At 41.0% G+C, this 19,711-nt stretch overlaps 1 protein-coding gene across 3 annotated transcripts in view; it reads left to right on the top strand.

The window, feature by feature from the left end:
* Window positions 1-19,711, top strand: part of sertad2b (SERTA domain containing 2b) — a 40,872-nt gene that overhangs the window by 6,565 nt on the left and 14,596 nt on the right. Inside the window, exon 1 of one of the 3 annotated variants that reach the window (XM_040044703.1) lies at window positions 17,266-17,761. The exons of 1 other annotated variant lie outside the window; for it this stretch is intronic. The gene's annotated coding sequence lies outside the window, so the exon portion shown is untranslated. Of the gene's footprint in view, window positions 1-17,265; window positions 17,762-17,788 lie in introns of those variants that run through there. One more of the 3 variants, XM_040044701.1, reaches the window with a different exon arrangement.

Raw genomic sequence — 19,711 nt, 5'->3', positions numbered from 1 at the left:
TTTGGTACCGGGCAGCAATAATTGAGGCTGGGGTGTGAAATTCATGGTCTTCAGGTGTTTTTTAAAATCAGTTTTTAGCATCATTTTTTAATCGGTTTTATAATTAACTCGGTTTCTCTGGGTCTTTTCCCGTGTGTTATGAATAAATAACACACGGTACTTTTTTGGTACTTGTACTAGTTTTATTTTGTTGCATTTATCCGTGACACCTTAAAGGCTGGTCCATGAAAATATTGTCGGACATAAACCAGTCCGTGGCGCAAAAAAGGTTGGTGACCGCTGGTCTAGGATTAAGATCGCCAGTTCCATTTCCAGTTACGTCATAATAGATTTCAAGACTCTCCTACAGCCACAGCAGCGGACCTTTGAGGTTCTCAGATAGAAGTAATTTATTAACCAAGAACTCGGGACAAGTAATAAATTATTAGTATTCTGTCTCCCAAGTGTGTTTCTTATGGACAACAAAGCCAACATTTTGGACAGCAGCTGGTCTCTGTAGTCATTGTTGTTAACATAAAGCAGGTCTCCACCTGCTGCCGGTTCTGCTTAGAGCAGTGCTGTTGCTCACAGTGGAGCTCAAGAACAGAACCAAAGCCATAAAGTTGCAGGCTATGATGCTGGAGTTGAAGTTGATTCATCTGCAGTACGAGAGACTCGCTGTAGCTGAAAGTTATTGAGGACTGCAATGACCTGGCCAGTGAGCTAATAGCAAGAAAAACACGATAGGAATGACTGGAGTCAGCTGTTTAACGAAGACTAACTGTTCAAAGTCAGAGCGAGAGAGATCAGCCACATTGAATAGGTGTAAGTTATGTCCAAAGGCTCTGCCTGAGGGTTGTAGCACCAAGTTGTTAGCAGCAGATTTGGACTTTGTAGGCTGTGGAGTGAGACTGAGTGTGTTGGGCTCTGTGTCAGCTGCATTATTCTCCTGGGGAAACTGCAGAGACCATAGAGGGGAGTCATGAGGGGAGTGGGGTTGGGGGCGCTTCTTCTGTGAGTGTGTGATATGTGTCGATGATGACAGCAATGATCAGAGAAATAAGTTCCATGTGCCCACGTTGGACTTTCTGACCATGATCATGCGATGGTGGCTGTTAGGGTTGAGCACACAGAAGTACTGCATTGTTGACATTTACGTATACACTAGGAAATGAGAAGAAGAGGAAGAAAACATGATGGGCTTGAATCAAATTAATCAAAGATGGTCCAGTGAAGGACGATGCATTATAGCAACAAGAAGGTCTCAGAGGGCGGACACCTCCACCAAGGCAGCTCACTCTCTGGGTATTTACTTTTAAAGAAAGACTGCTGTATTTTCTTTTTAAAAGTGCTTTAAGAAATTTGCAGGTATAAGACTTTTTGTCAGTCTTTGGCCAATGAATCAGTGAGCTGACCTTTAAGGAACTTGATGTATGTAAGCTGAATTTTATTGGCTCCAGGTAAGAGTATTTTAAAACGATAATCAGCGCCATGATAAATAATTATATGAACCTTAATTCAAATGTATATAGGTTCACATATCTTCTTCCACCAAAATGTGAAACCTACACAGTTGTGTGATATCAAAACACACCTTTTAAGATTTTGAATCCTATCTTCAAACAAGTTAAATTACAATTTATATTATTTGTGTTTTTGTGAGAGTCTGGCAGATGAATATGTCTGTTGAGCAGGACTGTGTTCATTGTTCAGTCGTACTTTAAACATTTCGTTAATCATTCAGTCTCCATCTGCAAAGGTGTGTGCTGAGATGTTATGTGTTCACTCAAAGTGTTTGCTGAGACATTAAAAGCATGTTGCCTCCTGAAACATAAGATATTACAAGGGTATGCTAAGTATATACACTCTCTTTAAAAGTGTGTACAAACTCTGTATTGTTAACCGTCTGTAGCCTCCTCTCACTAGCCTACAGGACGATCAGTAACACAGGATTGCAGAAAGCTTTGAGCTGGAACTGGACAACAAATCAGCATGGCAAATGAGTCGAATCAGTTAGGGAGCATTAACATGCCAGCCCTGATACTGGGATATTTGGCTTCCAGTCACTGTATGATTACGGCCTAATGATTATATACTTTGTTATACAGTGCTGTGTCAGCTTGGCTGCCATTCAGGAGGCTGATATCTGTGTCAGTGGTGCAGAGTAGCATTTGGAGAGATTACTGTTTGGGCCTTTGACTGAATGATGATGTGTGTAACGCCATAATTTAAAACTCGTGTGGAAGCCAGTAGCGTATCCTTTGGGTAGCAAACTCATGCAGCTGGTCAGGCGAACGCTTTAAACAAGTGAAAAGCAGGAAAGCGGTCTTATTCTGCAGCATGTCTCACATTGTTTAGTGGATTAAGGTCCTTACCTGCTAGTTGGCCGCTTAATGCTTTTCTCATATCTGTTTTTGTTACTGGTATTATTTTTTTTATCCTATCACATTTTTTGGCACCAGCTGGTAGTTGTTCCTGGAGAAACAAAGCTGGTTGTCGCTAAGTTACTGACAAACTGAAGAAAACTTCAAAACTTGATGATTCTCAGCCAGCTTTTTAAAAATTTTGTTATCTTTTTTTATGTTGCTTAATGCCTCTGTGTGTTGTGTGTCACAGCCACTGCTGCAGCTCCAACTGCTGACCGTGATAAGTTGGCCGAACTACAATAACTAAAATCCCGTTGTTTTTGTTTCTGATCATGAGTACGCACCTGTCGGTTCGACCCCATGCAGCATCCTAGCCTCACATCTCTCAATTTAGATGTCTAAAAATATCTGGGAGCGCTGTAAGACGTGCTTTAGTGTGATAAAACCAATCAGTGGCTGCGTGGATGGACGGTATCTGCTGCAAAGAATTTCACATGAGCTCTCCCTGCTTTTCTAAGCTGTCAAATATTTCTCTGCTAATAGTAAAACTGAAACTGCGTTACTGTTTGGATAATTAACCATGTGGTTGGTTTTAAATGGACACCTGCATCACGACAGGTCGCAATAATCACCTGATTTTAAACTGTGTTGACTGTGGAATTGTGCCTGCAATTAATATCAACATTCAGCTTGGGCCGCAGCCATATCGTGTTTTAGGTTTGCTTGTGTGTGTTTGTGTGTTTTTGTGTCTGTGTGGCAGAAGCTGGTTTTCATGACTCGTAGCTATTGGATGGATTTTTCTTTTCAATAATTAATGAGGAGGAAAGCAAACACATCCCTCTGCTGAATAAGGACAGTTTGTGTGTGTGTGTGTGTGTGTGTGTGTGTGTGTGTGTGCATTTGTGTGTGATCAGGTGTTTGTTCTGGCTTGTATTGTGTTTCCTCGTGTTTACTGCTGGAACTGGTGCTGGGCCAGTTTACTGGGCCAGATTGCCACAAAGGGATTTGATTAAGACTGTTGTAGACAAGACTGGGACATACTGGTTTGGACTGGGCTGAAGTGGACACTTTAAAGATGAGTCAAACCACACTGATTAGCCCAACCCCAACCGATTGGATTGGTCTCCGGTGGACTGGATTGAGCCTGACTGGTGGTAAACTGGTGGTTAATTCAGCTAGGCCATGAAATCAAGCTCAGTCACAATCAGCAACACTTATATTTGGCATATGGGGGTGCTGTTTTAAGCTGCTTTATCCTGCTTTTCTTCTGCAAGCCACTTTGCAACCCACCTCCACCCTTTTTTCTTTTACATTTTTTGCTCTGTTGTGTGCAGGGTGAACAGAGCTGTCCAGCCAACTATAAAGTACTAGAGATGGAAGAGTCCTCCTTACATCTATCTATCTATAGAGTTGCTGCCAGAACTGTGCATGAACAGTGTGCTCGGACAGGATTGAACCAGATTAGTCTTGGTTTTATTCAGTCAAGTCATTTTCCCCAGTTTCCCTTCCTATTTAACATTCCCATGCCTCAAGAAGCAGCTCACATTCTCAGATTTTCCATGTTGTGGTGCTTCCAAAACATCTCACTTCATTTCATTTCTGTGGTAGTTTGTTTGTTTCAGCGGTTTAGGCTGAAGAAGGTTGGAAGCAAAGCATTTTTCTTACAGGTTTGGTTTGGCTCACAATTGCTATGGTGAAGGAGAAAGTTAAACTAAATATTTAGCAGGCCGTTCTTTGTGCGTGCGTGTGTTTTTCCCCCCTCCAGTCATTGCTTTGACTGCATTCCCCCTGATTTTATGAAGACAGATTTTATTTTGTTGCACAAACAGCTCTATTTTAGTCCCCCCGCTAGACCTGTCCACTATAATTAGCTGCTTTGGCTTTCTGCAGCTAATGTGTTTGTGTGCTCATGTTTTGGACAAAAGAGAAAATGGAAAAAATGGGATATACGATAAGATCCTGTCCTGACTGAGCCTTTTTAAAGGTTTGTAGAGGTTTGTAGAAAAATAAGGAGGACATTTTTCTTAGCTTTTCAGTTCTTATATAAACATTTGTAATTACTAGTTCCATATTCAATATTCATTCGTATTCATATTAAGCGATGATGAGTCATGAAAACCAAGCACAACGAGATCCACTGGGAAAGACAAGGAAACTCTCAAAGCTCTGAAAATAACTTTCATATGCCATGAAATAGTCTGAGTCCGATTTATCTGGTCAAACCTTTCTTTTCAAGGTCAACATCCAACTTTTAGCTCCATCTCATGTAAATATTATCGTCTACGTCCTCAATGCTGTGTCTGCTTCTGGTTTGGTGTTACCAGACAGCTGAGTGAGTGTGCATGTGTTTCTTTTCATTCAGTCTCATTAAGTAAATGACTGAATCACATCTGATGTCGCACATCACCCCAGTTTTCCTCTTGGGGTTTTTTTAGGGTGTGCTCATACAGATCATAGGGCGGTAAATGAGTTGTGTTGACTGCTGACTCATTGTGAAAGACTACTACCTGTTTTGACAGTCTGCCCACATATATGGAGTCCACCTGAAATACTGGGCATGGGTTTCATTGTGACCTAGACACCTATCATTTGCATGAAGTTCAAGACATCTCCATTAATGGACCATGGAGCTTGCATTGATTTGTAAAGCGTCACCCTGAAGGTCAGAACAATTTCCCATCTTCACTAAATGTTTATCGGTACTTTCGAATTATTGTTGCAGATACAAGTCAGTACAGCAAGGGGCTTTCTGTGTCAACTGCTAACCAGCTCAGCAACCAAAAATGTATAGGAGCCAGGAACATCTTTCCATTATTATCAGTGTCACATGATTCGTTGACACCATTAGTCCTCAGCTTTATGAAGGTGCAAGTTTACAGCCATCCACACTAAAGGGTGGATCAACACCTGGGTAAAATTCCCAGCCGTACTTAATCTACTTCCACGCCCGGTGTAGATGCGAAATAGTCAGGGAAATGTTTCCGCTTGAATGTCGGTCCTTTGTGTTTTCTAAAAGCTCGCAGCTATATCAGGGGAGAACCAAGGCGAGTTTGCACCAACAGCCTTCTTGCTGTGAGGCAACAGTGCTGACCTGAGCACCGCCATGCTGCTGACATAGCACGCAGATTCAGAATGAAACTTGCAGATCATGCATGAAATGCTTTTCATTTAACTCAAAGGAAACGGTAAAGTCTTCAAGTAGCAAAACCCTCCCTGTCATTATTATGTTATGTTTTGTTCTGTCGGTGGATTGTGACTACTGCTTACCAAGTTGGGCTTCAGAGTTGCTCAGATCAGATGGTCATGATGACACGGCTCTTGTGACTCAGGTCCTTTATATGTGCCTGTTTTCTACCACATCCAGCACAGGAAACAACTATTCACACGCCATCACGTGGGTATCCTGGACCACTTTTATTGTGTAATTATTGTTGTTCACTTCATCTGTTCACCTTAAGCTTTGGCTTGTGTGTAAAACACAGTTCAACTGTGATCCCACCTCAGCATCAGTACAGTTGTAGATGGTGTGCTGTAGTACAGTTATAAACATGCACTAACCTTGTAGATCCATATATTTACGACGACTACACATATAAAACACTTTTTTACATTAAAACTCTGAAAAGAACATTTTACTCAGGGCCCCCTGGTGGGTTAACATGGCCACGATCAGATATTAAGTGACCCTGACTTTGTCGTTAACTTTGATCATGACAACAAAAATCTCACTGATGATAAAAGCTGATTTCCCATTGAGTTGTATTCTGCTTGCATCATATTCATTTCTAACAGAGGCGCATTTAAGTTGCTAGTTCTTCTCTGGGGTTTGTAAGAAGTCATCCGGTGAAACTATGAAAGGCCAGGCAGAAGAATCAGGCAGTGGAAAAACAAACAGAGTAGTCAGAGACTTAATCACAACATATCTGCTGGAATGCGCCGACCTGCACACTTATGATATATTGCAGAGGATGTCTGGCAGTTTGGCTTAAAGTGCACACACACACATCATGATCATGCAGGTTTCTGGAGCTGTGATTTGCTACAAGACTACTTACAGAGTTTGAGATAACAACTGAGCTCTGTTTTGTTGCTCAAACGCAATTTTTATGCATGTGTGTGAATGTGCTTTGTGTCGACTTCTTTTTTGTGGGAGGGGAGCAGGGGGGTCAACACATGTTCATCTGTTTTCCCCCAAATATGTCTTTTTTGTGTGTATGTGCCGAGCAGAATGTGGACAAAGGACTGGGTGTCTGGAGAAGGTGCCGGGGAGGGGAGAAGGGGACGATGGGTGATGGGTGGGGGACTGGACGAAAGGATGATGGGTGGGAGTCTGCAGGGGACGGCTGGCTGGCTGGCTGGCTATGTTTATAGATGTGAGTTTGTGAGGGCAAAGGTGGGTGTGTGTGGGTGTGTGCATACATCTGCATATCTGTCTGCATGTGTCTAAGAACATGCAGACTCATCTGCCGGTGAACCCGTGCGTGTGTGTACACTGCCTGTCTGTTTGGAGGCTTGTGTGCAAGTGTGTGTGTGTGTTTCTGTGTGTGTGTTCTTTTGTTTTGCTCTGGGTTGCTGGGTGATGGGACCAGCTGGGAGGGCTGAAGCCATTCACTTCCCTTCTGCTACCCTGAAGGCAGCCAGCAGGGAGGGAGGGATGGAGAGAGATGGTGAGGTTTGGGGGGGAAGAAAAAGAGGAGAGAACCGTAGAGTATGTGGACGCAGGATCTCTGCATGAGATTTAAAAGGAGCAAACGCAATCAGGCGAAACAGAAAGAGGCTCGCAGCAATAGTGGAGAGGCGAGGAAGTTTTGAACCAGCTCAGGATGAATGAAGAGATTCATGAAGGAAATTTGGGGGGGAGAGACGGAGGGAGGGAAAGTGTGTCAGGCTGAATCGTGATAGAGCAGTGGAGCTGACTCAGCCAGTCTGGTCTGGTGTAGGAGGGCAGCAGTACGGAAAGAAGTAATAGATTACTGAGGATGGATTACTATAACCACAGTTCTGATGCACTTTTTTTCTTGTCGGTACAGCAAACATTTTCCTATTGCCAGATTATTCCAGTAAACCGATTAATAAATGATCCCTGGAGAGATTTGGGAAATTTGGACTTTCAGAAAACAGCACTGTTCGGAGTGAACAGTACAAGAATCCACCTTTTGTCTCCCTAAACGCCGTCAGTCCACTTGGTTGTAAGAGACGAAACTCATATTCTGACACCTCGAGCTCACCCTGTGACTTTCTGTTTTGTTCTCTGTCAGTGTCACACAGGTGTCACGGAAACGAGTGTACAGCGGTGATTTTAAGATGCTTCCGTTGGCTCGGTGAGGGTTTTCACCAGGCTTGCAACTGCAGTGCTGTGTGACCAAAAACAAAATAAGACAGTATTGTACAAGTGTACAAAAGTGTACAAGTCTTCCTTCTCTCACCCCGACCGGTCGCAGCAGATGGCCCCGCCCCTCCCTGAGCTTGGTTCTGCTGGAGGTTTCATCCTGTCAAAAGGGAGTTTTTTCTTCCCACTGTCGCCAAAGTGCTTGTTCATAGGAGGTCATATGATTGTTGGGTTTTTTTTCTCTGAATGTATTATTGTAGGGTCTACCTTCCAATATAAAGCGCCTTGAGGCGACTGCTGTTGTGACTTAGTGTTATATAAATAAAATTGAATTGAATTGAAGTGAAAGACTTTGTTATAACATCTAAATATGACGGCATTTTTGCTGATGGAAGTGTATCGTGTGAACTGAAAACCAAAGAAGCACATTTTAATCAAAGCGGTGTGAGGGGTGTTAAGGAGTCTGTTAAGGAGATGTGAAAGTGTGTGATTTTTGTTTTTCATAACCATGGCCGTCCATCACATTCATATTAGTAGAAGGAACTCTGTTAAGTTTCTGGCTGTTATTTAATGCGATAACCCAGGAACACCCAGGAATACTGAACTGGTAACATCTTGATGTTGTGGACGTGACTTTTGTCCTTCAGCTTTCACTTCAAAGTTTTCATGTGAGTTCAGGCGGACATGAAAGTAAACTGACACTTGTCTGGATGACAGTGGCAAACAAGTGTAAGGCAGAAATTTCTTTTTTTTTTCCAATGTCTTAGCACTGAACGAGTCACCGGCAACTCATCTAGGATTAGAGGTAGGGTTAGGCTAATCTCCATCTGTCTCCAATAATTTTGTCTCTTTGGAACACCCAAATGGAAAATCCTTTAACAGACGGATGTCAGAGGGAGCTCATTTTACCTCATGAATCAAATACGGCCCACTTTGATCTTAGCCGAGCCGGACCAGTGAAACTCCTCTTTCTGTCAGTGTAAAGAAGTTTAACTGCTCATTTAATCCTGGAGGTATCTCAATGTAGGAAAAAGACTTTTTTTTTTACACAATACAGAAATGCTGAATTAGTTACTGAAAGAAACCTGTCAGCATGACTCACTGGTCTTAAGTTGTAAGAAATAAATGCCTAAATGCAGCTCACTGCAAGGACTTTCCTGTAATCACAAAGCAGAATTTTTTTGTTAAATAAAATAGATGATCCACATAAAATGCGATACTTTACTGTTACTGTTTTACATATTATTCTATAGTACAGCATTTTTGTTGTATACTTATATAGTGAAAACACATGATTTTTTTGTGTAATTTAAATGTTTGTCTATTACTTCATTGCTTTTATATGAATGGCTGTGGGGGAGGTTTTTGTTAACTAGGTGTAAAATTTGTTGACATACAGTTAAAAAGTCCAAAATTGATGCCCTCCTTCTCATTTTCCAAAGTTGTCCAGTGGGCCTGATTGGAGTCTTTGCGGGACCAATTCTGGCTCCCTAGGCCTTATGTTTCACCCCTGTTTTAACAGAAAAGTTTGTCAAAATGTGCCCATTTTTGCATGTGGCAAAAACGAAACCCTAACCCCCAGGCAAGTCCCCCGGCGATTTGTTGGGTGTTAAGCGGTAAATTTATCACCGTTGTTTTGCTTGTTATTTTTGTACATTGTTCCGAGTGCATCCTGGTTTTTCAAAAGCTACACCAGAGAGGAAGAATATCTCTCTGTGGATCTCGTGACTGGAAGGAATAGGGGCGCATAAAATGAAGCTGCTTGGTAGCAGAAAATCGGGAGAAAAAGAAAGATGGATAACCAGCTAGGCCGTATAGCTACTAGCTGCTAGTCTCTAAAGCTGCTTCCTTGTGTGCCCTGACTTGTGTGTCAGCTCGCTTTCTCTCGAAGATTAATGACCTTCCTGTTTTCAGCTACAATATCCCCCCACAGAGTTTTCAGTGCAGTTTGCTTTGACATGAAGTGCATTAAAAAAAAAAAAGGAAAGGAAAGAAAGAAAATGCTGCAGAATTTACTGTTGGAGGCAAAGCGTCAAAGATATGCATGTGGGAGGAATTCACTCACACATGAAATGACACTGCAGTGAGTTGGTAAAAGCAATAACACTCAAGTTTTTACTATTACTACTCCACCTCTTTTTACTATGACTAACACGTTTACTGCTATGACTGCCATCACTTTCAGTATTTCTCACATCAGCTGCTATTTTCTGTACTTAGAACTTTGTTCAGACTAGTCATGCTAGAGCTAACCCCTGACTGAATTCAGTGTTTTCAGTTGGTGGACAGAGGTTTCTGTGTCCTAACTACTAATGGTAAGCTTTTCTGTTGGAATGTGTGACACTCACACACTCACTGGTTTGCTATGGATGGGTATACACACACACATACACATTAAAGGGTTGGGGAAACTCCTCATTAAACACATAACTGAGTACAGTCTAAGATACATCTAAAATAGTTGTTTTAGCCTCAAATAATGGCTTTATTTTCCTTTCAACTTCGCTTTAAGTCCACGATCATATATAATTTTGGTAATCTGCCTCTTGCCTGTTTTTGGCATTCGTACTCTGATTTGTTAATCCGTTATAGGACATGGGCAGTAAAGTCAGGGACTTGAGAGAGAAAAACAATTCATGTCAGAAGTTATGAAACAAGGAAAACAGAGAAAAGTTCCCAAATGAAAGAGAAACAGAGCAAGAACGAGAGAGAGAGGGAGAGAGAACAACAACTTCTTTCCTGTAAGTCACCTGACACTGGAGGCGTTACAGCAGTCGTGAATAAACATACCTCCCTCCCTCCCTTTCTTTCTCTTTGTCTCTGTTTTTCTGTATGGCTCTCTCACCCATGCTCAAGTCAAGTCACAAGCCCTCTCTTTGCAAGATGAAAAGTTTTGTGCAGAGCGACCTAACTTTTCTATTTATAGAGCTGTCGCTCGGAATTCTTCAGTCACTGGACAGAAAATAAAAAAGCGGTGTTATTTTGTTTGGGAAAATGGCAACTCGGAAATGTCTTTTATTTAAAGATCATACTTTGCATTTTGTGTTTTGAAAAAGTAAAAAAAAAAGTGTCTGTTTTACAAGAAATGGTCACCGTGCTCTTGGATCTCAACCTCGAGCTTACTCCTCTTAATGAAACGCAATTAATACTTTAAGATCTGAATTTTTTATTTTTTATTTTTAAAGAAAAAGGAATAAAAAAGCAGAAATTGTTTCCTGAAACTGAGGTACTGCAGTTTTTACCAATGTGGCTTTTTTCTGCTGTGGATTAACGCTGACAGTACTGCGTGCTGTAGGCTGGTTAGATATTTACAGCAGTAATTGAGTCTAATTTAAGTAATTTAAGTCTACTGTAATAAACCATTATAATAAAAATTAATTTTTACAATTTTTGGAATAACAGTAGAGCTTTATGGCACAGAGGTAAGAGATATATTAGACATGCCTATTAGCAGGAAATGTTTGATTGTTTTGGTGATGGAAATATGACGATAAGAAATATATTAAATATAGTCTGGTTGACCCTTCCATCACAACGCTCATAAAAACTGGAGGATTATCTTGATTTGCCAATAAAAATACCAATTTCCAGCCAAAACGTGGTATACAGTATAGAGAGTGCATACAGTAATAGAACATGACTAACTTGACTTTTAAGAATGGCAATATGAAGAGAAGGAAGAAATCAGACCGTTATGAGCAGATGTTTGCATTCACAGCAGCCTGAGGTGTGCGGATTTGATCTCACTGCATGACTAATGGGCGGGATGTGAAACCATCCGGTTGAAATAGCCTGAATTATCCAATCACAGCTGAACGAGAACAAATGTAAAAGTATAACGTGAAGAGTAACTTCTTCTAGATGGTGTCTCTGTTGCTCTAAATACTGTATATAAAAGATGGATGCATCTGTCTGCTGTCTGTGTTTTGATCACTGCCGTGTTGAATTTTGGAGCAGGAGTGAAACGCTACGTCCAGATGAACAGAATCAACTTCTTCGGATCAATAAGACGCCACACAAATTATTTCTGCCGCTCCAAAAAATTAATTTCTGTCCACTATAAAGGAGAACATCACAGCCTGATACCTGCAGGTCTGACAGAAGCAGGTGTATCACTGCTCCTGTTTCTACCTGGAGACAGCAGTCGCCTCATTGTTCTAACACACAACACAAAACTATCCACAACACTGCACACTAACTACACAAGAAAACATGCTAAACGTCACAAATCTCTCACATCTCAAAACTCGCTCTCTCTCTTTTTCTGCTGTCTCTCTCTCTCTCTCTCGCCGTCACTCCTAAAACTTTCCCCTCTTCCTAAACAACCAAATGTCATGTTGCCATATCATTTTTGATTGGTCAACACGGTGCATTTTTCCACCAACACGAACGGGCTGTTTTTTGTTTGCTCATAAGCAAAAACTCTGCATATATATTGTTTATCATGACTCTGGTTTTACGTGGCCTATCAACACAATTTATAAACTGGTATATGTCACCTTGTTGCTTTGTCATCTTGAAGTGGTCATGTGATTGGCTTACCACGACTACTTTATTCTTCCTCAGTCAAACAGCAGCACTCATGCGACTGTTTTGCCCCATTAGCTCCAGGTGTTGTGCCAAAAAGTGATCATCTGCCAGAAAGTGATTGCCGCTGTCGGGAGCGCACAGCTGCTTAAAGCTGTAGCGCCCAGATTACTTACAGCTACTTCCGTGCAACTGATATAAGATGCGGTAAGCTGAACACAGCTTCAACCGTCTGTTTGTTGAAAAATAGTAACGCGACTGCGCCGATAACGGCGTTGTAATGATAGGAATAGTAATTAGATTACTCGTTAATTGTAACGCCGTTATTCCCATCACTGCTTACTAGTATCCACCCATTTATGTACACACATTGGCAGAAACTCAGGGATCAGTATTTTGTCCTCAGATACTCTGATATGCATGATGGAGTAGCCAACGAATCAATCCATGAGTTTTGTAGTTTGTTTTTTTAATAATAGAATTCAAACCACAAGAATGAAGCATAAACTTATTGAATGAGGCGTTCCACACAGAACAATTCCAGCAAAATGCTCTAAGTCAGCGGTCCCCAACCTTTTTGTGCCACGGACCAGTTTAATGTCAGACAATATTTTCACAGACCGGCCATTAAGGTGTCGCGGATAAATACAACAAAATAAAATAATTCGACCAAGACAAAAACTGTGGTATTTTGTAAATATAATAATAAACGCAAATTAACTTTGTAATTCTGTAACTTTATTAGCAGCGTCTTCCTGAAATGCGGCAACAACATTGAGAGTAAAGTCCTCCTCTCTGCCCCTTAATGCTCTCTGGTCGCTATGGTAACGTGTAAATATTTATTTCAATATATGACACACATATACAACACAGGAAAAGACCCAGGGAAACCGAGTTTACGATAAAAACCCTGAAAACCATAAATTTCACACCTGAGACTCTCGCGGCCCGGTACCAAATGACTCACGGGCCGGTCCGTGGCCCGGGGGTTGGGGACCGCTGCTCTAAGTGACTTCTAAGTTCAGTGACTTTAATTAGTTACCACACAGCGATCAGCTATAGTTTATTTTATTGCGACACCTGTCAAACCACCATTGATGTGAGTGAGGAAACTATCCATTCAGACCAAATGGAGAAACTGAACCATCTCCTCTGGACTCCTCGTTGCCATCCTGATGCTGGTGGAAGGCTAAAATCCAGCCCGAGCTGGTTAGTTCTCCTGTTCGTCCTTTGCAGAGCTGAGAACTTTCCCCATCATTGCGTGTACTTTCATCCACTACCTGTTTAACTGCATTTTCAGAATGAACACCTTAATGAGTCACTATCCAGTCTCAAGGTATAAAGTGGTAATACTCAACGCTTGCTGGTTAGCTTTAATAGCCTTCTCATAATCGTTTACACAACATCATAGCTGTTAAGTCTTCACTTTCTCCTGATAATTTTTGTTAATTTCATTTGAATTTTTGAATTTTTCTTTTTTTTAAATTATTATTAAATGTTTTTACATATTTTAGCTCATCTTTATTTAAGCCTACGTAGTCTATTTTCATGAATGAAACTGATTTGGACTGCTTGGCCAACAGTGTAGCTATAAAACCTGACATCTCAGCTTTTGCACTAAAACCAGTGGCAGCTGTGGTTTCTGAGTTACAGTATCTCAAGATAATTAATCCCGTAATCGTGAAATAAACTGTTTACCCGGGATCACCGCTTAATTGTCCAATTTAGTTTAGATAACAAACTTTATCCTAAGGATAAAGGGAAGAGCTCTTTAATGAAAGCAGCTTGTAAAGGTCACGGTGTACAGAAGCTTGTTGTCCCAAGATAAGCACACATTTATCATATTTAGACAACAGTTTTTTATTATGTAGCAACAGCGCAGTAATTCAAGTGCAGTCAAGTCATAGGCTTAAAAAGACTGAAAAGCCCCATTTGTCATCTCTGTGGATACGTAATGATATAATTGGGTCATGTCAACCATGAGATTGCAGTTTCAAGTCATGTGAGAGGCCTAAAGATTTGTGTTCTCTTTTGATGTGAGGGTTGCTCTGTGATTGAAGAACAGTAGGATGCAGTGCAACAAGTCCTAAAAGCCTGCTCGTACTCGTGTATTTTTTTCCTGCTGCACTCTTACAGCAGTACAGACTGGCTCCTAAATTTTCTACTCGGAGATTCAACATTTTATTAATGCTCTTCTGACTATGCCATTAATTGTAGATCTCATTAATGCTCATTTGGCTTGTGACAGCCTCCGTATAACATCGGCAGACATACCCGGCCATTGACTGTCACAGTAGCGTGCACAGATCACCAGCATTATAAGAAAAACCATCAGGGAGTTTAAGCGCCATGACTGCATTTTGGAAGCTTATTCGACTAAAATGGAAGCACTGTAGGAGGCCGAGTCGCCTTGCTTACTTGTACTTCCCCTTTTGAAGTGCATGAGTCAAGGCACTTAACAAGTGTTTGAAGTCTCAATGTAATGAGAAGAAAAAAGATGATGAAGTGTGTGTGTGTGAGAGAGAGAGAGAGGAACAGGCTCTGTCCACCTTTGTGTGGGCAGTTATATCAGTTTAGACTGTATAGCACAAAATTGTGCCACTAACTGCGGATATATCACATCAGGGATAAAGGATTTTGTGTGTATGCACGTGACCGAGGTAACAGCTGTGTCTGGGCCAAAGAGGGGGCAATGGTGGACTCTGATAAAGAGATGGGGCAAAGAGACAATGAGAGAGAAGAGGAGGAGGTAGAGACAAAGAGGGAGAATGGGAAAGAAAGCAGATGGGTGTTTTTTGGTGTGGAGCCCTTCCCCTCCCTGCTCCCCCCACCCCAATGTTTTCTCCATGTTGGGCCTGTGTGCCACACCCATGTCTAATAGTGTTAATAATATTCTCTTCACACACCCACCCCAAATCTGTCAGCACACACAGATGTTTCTGCTGGTTTTACTCTTCTTCATTTTAAGACGTAAACTTAAAGGGGAGAAGAATAACCAAAGATGATCAGCGGTGTAGTTTCCACTTGTGATAGAACGTAAACATTCTGTTGCACAATCCCTTTACAGTAAATCACAAGTACTTTGACATTAGATTAAGGTCCACTTGTGTGGGATGACAGAGTAATAATCCTTTACGATAACAAACAATGGGGACAAAGTATTTTAGCACTGTAATGTAGTTCACCACAAGCCATTTGCTTGTTCGATCAAGGGGCAATGGTACTGGTCTTTATATGAATTATATTTTATAGAAGATGTAATAATTACCATATAACTACATCTGGTTCATGCACTGGCTATTAAAGCTGGCATTGACCTGTGAAGGGCGAACCCAATGCAGAAGTGTCTTGAACCTACATTCTTTTTAATGACCAGCAGGGGGCGAATACCGTGGTTGCAAAAAACCCGCAGGTTTTGTAGAAGTCTCTGAGAAAACAGTCCTTTGCTCTCTTGCTATATGATCCCAGAAAAAAACGCCCTTTAAATGTTCAAGTCTTAATAAATTTTGATGGTCATCTTATTATAACAACACAAAAAAAAATTTGTTATCTAATTTGGTAACGACTTAGTGTATCAATCACAAGATTTGCGTTTATAGTCAGATCTCCTCTTGACTTTAGTTTCAAAAAGTGAAGAGGGCGATGGTGGAAACACTCAGCTCAAGGCTTCACAGCAAAACGTAACAAACCAATGGTTGACCTCACAGTGCCCATCTCCATCTTTTATATACAGCCTATTAGTGACGACAGATGACGCACTCAAAAACTATATCATTGTTGAGTTAATTATTAAGTCGCTGAATGAAAAAAGCACTGAAGATTTAGTATTTATTTGTTTGTTTATTGAAGACCAATTAAAAATAACTCAAAATGACAGTTCGTTTGTAACCATCCAGCTGAATTCCATTCACAAGAATCGAAATTCTTATCCTTATTATCCTGATTCTTTTTCACCCACTCTGGAAGCTGACCCAAATATCAGTAGGCTGATAGTGACAGCGACTGATCGCATTTGTCTCTATGCAGGAAAACTTGTGTATAGAATATAATGCATTCAGAGGGTAATTTTAGAAACACAAATGCACAAATCTGACTGTTTCCACATTTGTAGCTGTGACACATTCAGTAGAGCATCAGTTAAAGGTGTGAAGACAGGTGTTGTCTTCACAGTCTTCACTAGTTTGTGATGTACATTGGTGGAAATTGCTGGAGCCTATCCCAGCTTAAATAGGGTGAAAGGTGGGCTACATGCTGGATAGGTTGGCAGTCCATTACGGGATTAACACAGAGAGATAAACAACCAAACACTTACAATTTGATATATCAATATCAGACTTTTCCACCCACCTAAAATAAGCAAATGAAGTATCAGATGGACTCTTGTAGTAGTAACAGCAATTGTAGCAGTAATAACTGGAAATGTACAGTAGGCTGTTGTTGTAATGGTTGTAGTAATACAAGTAGCAGAGGTGTTAAAGTGTTCAGCAGCCACAGCAATGTGCCTTTAACACAGCAACTAAACTCAAGACTGCTTGCCATGCAGGACCGCATTTACTTCAGTGAATAAGTCACCAGCAGATGGTTGGAAGTTGCTGTGATACTTCCTGTATTACTAAGAAAAATACACAACTGAGGACATAATCAATACATTGTTCACGTCAACGGCACTTATGATTAACAGACACATGAGTGTGAATCAACTGTTGTGCTCGGTGGCATTTTTCAGCTCATGTGTCTGTATGAATTTAGAGAGCCTGATGATATGAAAATGCACCTCGTGTTGTCCTGCTGAGTATAAATGGAACATGATGTTCGTGATCTAATTCTGGTGACTGCCATAATCCCTGTGTTACCACCCAAAGGTGCAACACAGTGATGGATGAAAGCGCGGTGATGGATGGATGCAGCTTCATGCGCTGGGTGTTGAGTTGGACCAGTGAACTCACCGTGAGTCAGGTTCACAGTTATAGTGGCACACACACACACACACACACACACACACACACACACGGACACACACACACACGCACACACACACACACACACACACACACACACACACACGGACACACACACGCACACACACACAACCTGATATGTGATGAGTAAGTTATCTAGTTCCTGGTCTGACATGAGAACCTCGGAAAAAATGAAATAATTGAATGGCAGGAAAATATGTAGAATCGGAGAGACAAAAACAGAGGCACAGGAAGAAAATTAAGGTTAAGGCATCAGCAAAAACTTTTACTCAGTGAGGGAAATAAAAGAGCAAAGGAGAAATAAATAGATAAATGGAGGGAGGGAGGGATATTGTGGGTGCAGCTCTCTCCAGTTGGTGTTGCTATGGCCCTGCCCTCCCTGCTCACTGAGCCATTTCCTGTTTTTGACCTGAAATCTTTATTTAGAGCCATCCCTCCTCGCTGCTCTGCATTCATGAGTCAACTCAGAGTCCAGAGAGATGAACGCGCTACTAAAATCAGATCTCCATTCACCACAGAAACTACGTATGCACCCTGGCTAACCCACTGGTTATCTGTACAGCAGCCGGGGCTTCATTCGGGTCTGTTTGCATGATTAAGAAACAATAGGATACATCCTTGTTGCCAAAAATAACCATTTGTCTGTCTGATCTGTTGCTTCCACAAGTTCTTCAGTGCTGAATCATTGAACAAGTTTGTTTAAATAATACTGTACTTTGTATGTCTCTCAGCACTTATCTAAGCATGAATTTAGACCCTGTTATGCCAGAATTATAAATGAAGCAAGTGGAACATTACATGGTGGAATCAATGGAAGTTGTGTAAAAAGTCGCAGAAGCAAAAGCATTTGATTGTGTATTGAACTGTGATGTCTTTGGAGTTGTGAGAGAAAAGAGACCCCAAAACCTTGGAGTGTTGTTTGTCATTCACTCTTATGTCCTATAATCTGGTATACAGAAGAGAAAGAACTAGAAAGTTGATAGGAGTGAAATTTTAGAATTTGTGTCATGAAATTTTCATTGAATATCTGCTAATTACGAGCCAGAGCTTGTTATTGAGTGAAGAGATGTACGAGCCTGAGAAGAATGATGTAAGCCGCACAAGACAGAGCTCAGGGAGCTTCTAAAATGAAGACTGTAAAGAAAAGACGAACATAGCTGCGGTGGCATCACAAATTGGTTTAAAGTCTTGATGTGCCATTTTAGGTATCAGATTCTTGTTTTCTTTTTCTTCTTTTCAAACTAAACATAACCACATTTGGAAAATGGTGTGGAGCTGTTAGTATCAGCTGATACTATCATTGGCTGGCTAGCTTCGTTGGCAGGATGAGGGAGTAATTCAGTGTATAAGTGCAATTGCTTTTGCCAGTGTTAGCTGCTGTTAGCCTCTGTTAGCTGCAGTTAGTGATACATTTCTTAAAGTGGATCTTGCATTGTTGGACTCGGACATGTATATAGCAAATAAACTCTTATACGATGCAAAAATGTTATCAAACAAAACTGCAGTTTTGAATATTAACTTGGATAATGTTTAGCCAGCATGTTGTCAACTGTCTAGAGACAGATGGGTCTCATGTCTAGTCTGCAGGTAGCGTTGCCTCTTTCATTTGTGTTTTTGCATCTTTGGTAACGGGGACGCCATCTCAGATGATAAAGCATATGTGTTTTATTTGCCTGAATGGTATGCGAGCACCTAAGAGATCTCATCTCCTCTGCCTTTGGCGTAATGCGTGCATGTAGTAGCCACGTATAATATGCGATTGGCAGAACAGCGATGTCCACTGCTATCAAGATAGCTTTACTAGATTATTTCTAGGTTTATGACAATTAATCAGTTTGCTGGAAAACATTGTTACAGACTCATCACTGAATACTTGTGAGTACAATATTCTTTTTATTATTATTATTATTAAATAACCAAAAAATAACTTGATTGCCATTTTTTTAAATTTCTCAGTTAGACTAACCTGTTTCATATAACGTGGTTTAAAAAAAATCATTAAAAAAACCTGATAGCCAAAATGCCGAGCTTAAACTTACGGGAAGGGACTTTACTAAACAATGAGTGACACTGTAATTTGTGTCCACCTATATTTACAGCCTCTTTGCTGCTTGTTATAATTGAGCTGTAGCATAGCTTACATTGTCATCACCAGAGTTTCTAAACCAAATATCTTGAAAAGATGCACAGGTGACTTTTATTGTGTACTTCCTGGTGTGAGCAGTGTACCTTAAAGGTCTAATTCCTGTTTTTGCCACCTTTAAAACCACAGAAACTGACAGTTGGTATCTGGAAACACTGAGGTCCAGTAGATGGAAATACAACAAGTTGATTAAAGGCTGCCCTAGGAACATGCCGCCTGTCTTAAAAAAGTGTTATGAGGCTATATTAGGGCACAACTGGGCAGCGTGCAACAGAGGGCATCGGGGCCACAAACGGTCTGTGTGCCCATTTTGTGCCTCAGGATGCGCCGGTGAACTGGTGTTTTTGTCTGCACGGAGCAGACTGCCGGGTTTTGTTTGAGTTTACCG

Source organism: Simochromis diagramma, unplaced genomic scaffold (assembly GCF_900408965.1).
Source record: "Simochromis diagramma unplaced genomic scaffold, fSimDia1.1 OVJJ01000486.1, whole genome shotgun sequence".
Taxonomy (NCBI): domain Eukaryota; kingdom Metazoa; phylum Chordata; class Actinopteri; order Cichliformes; family Cichlidae; genus Simochromis; species Simochromis diagramma.
This window is presented reverse-complemented; position numbering and strand designations above follow the sequence as displayed.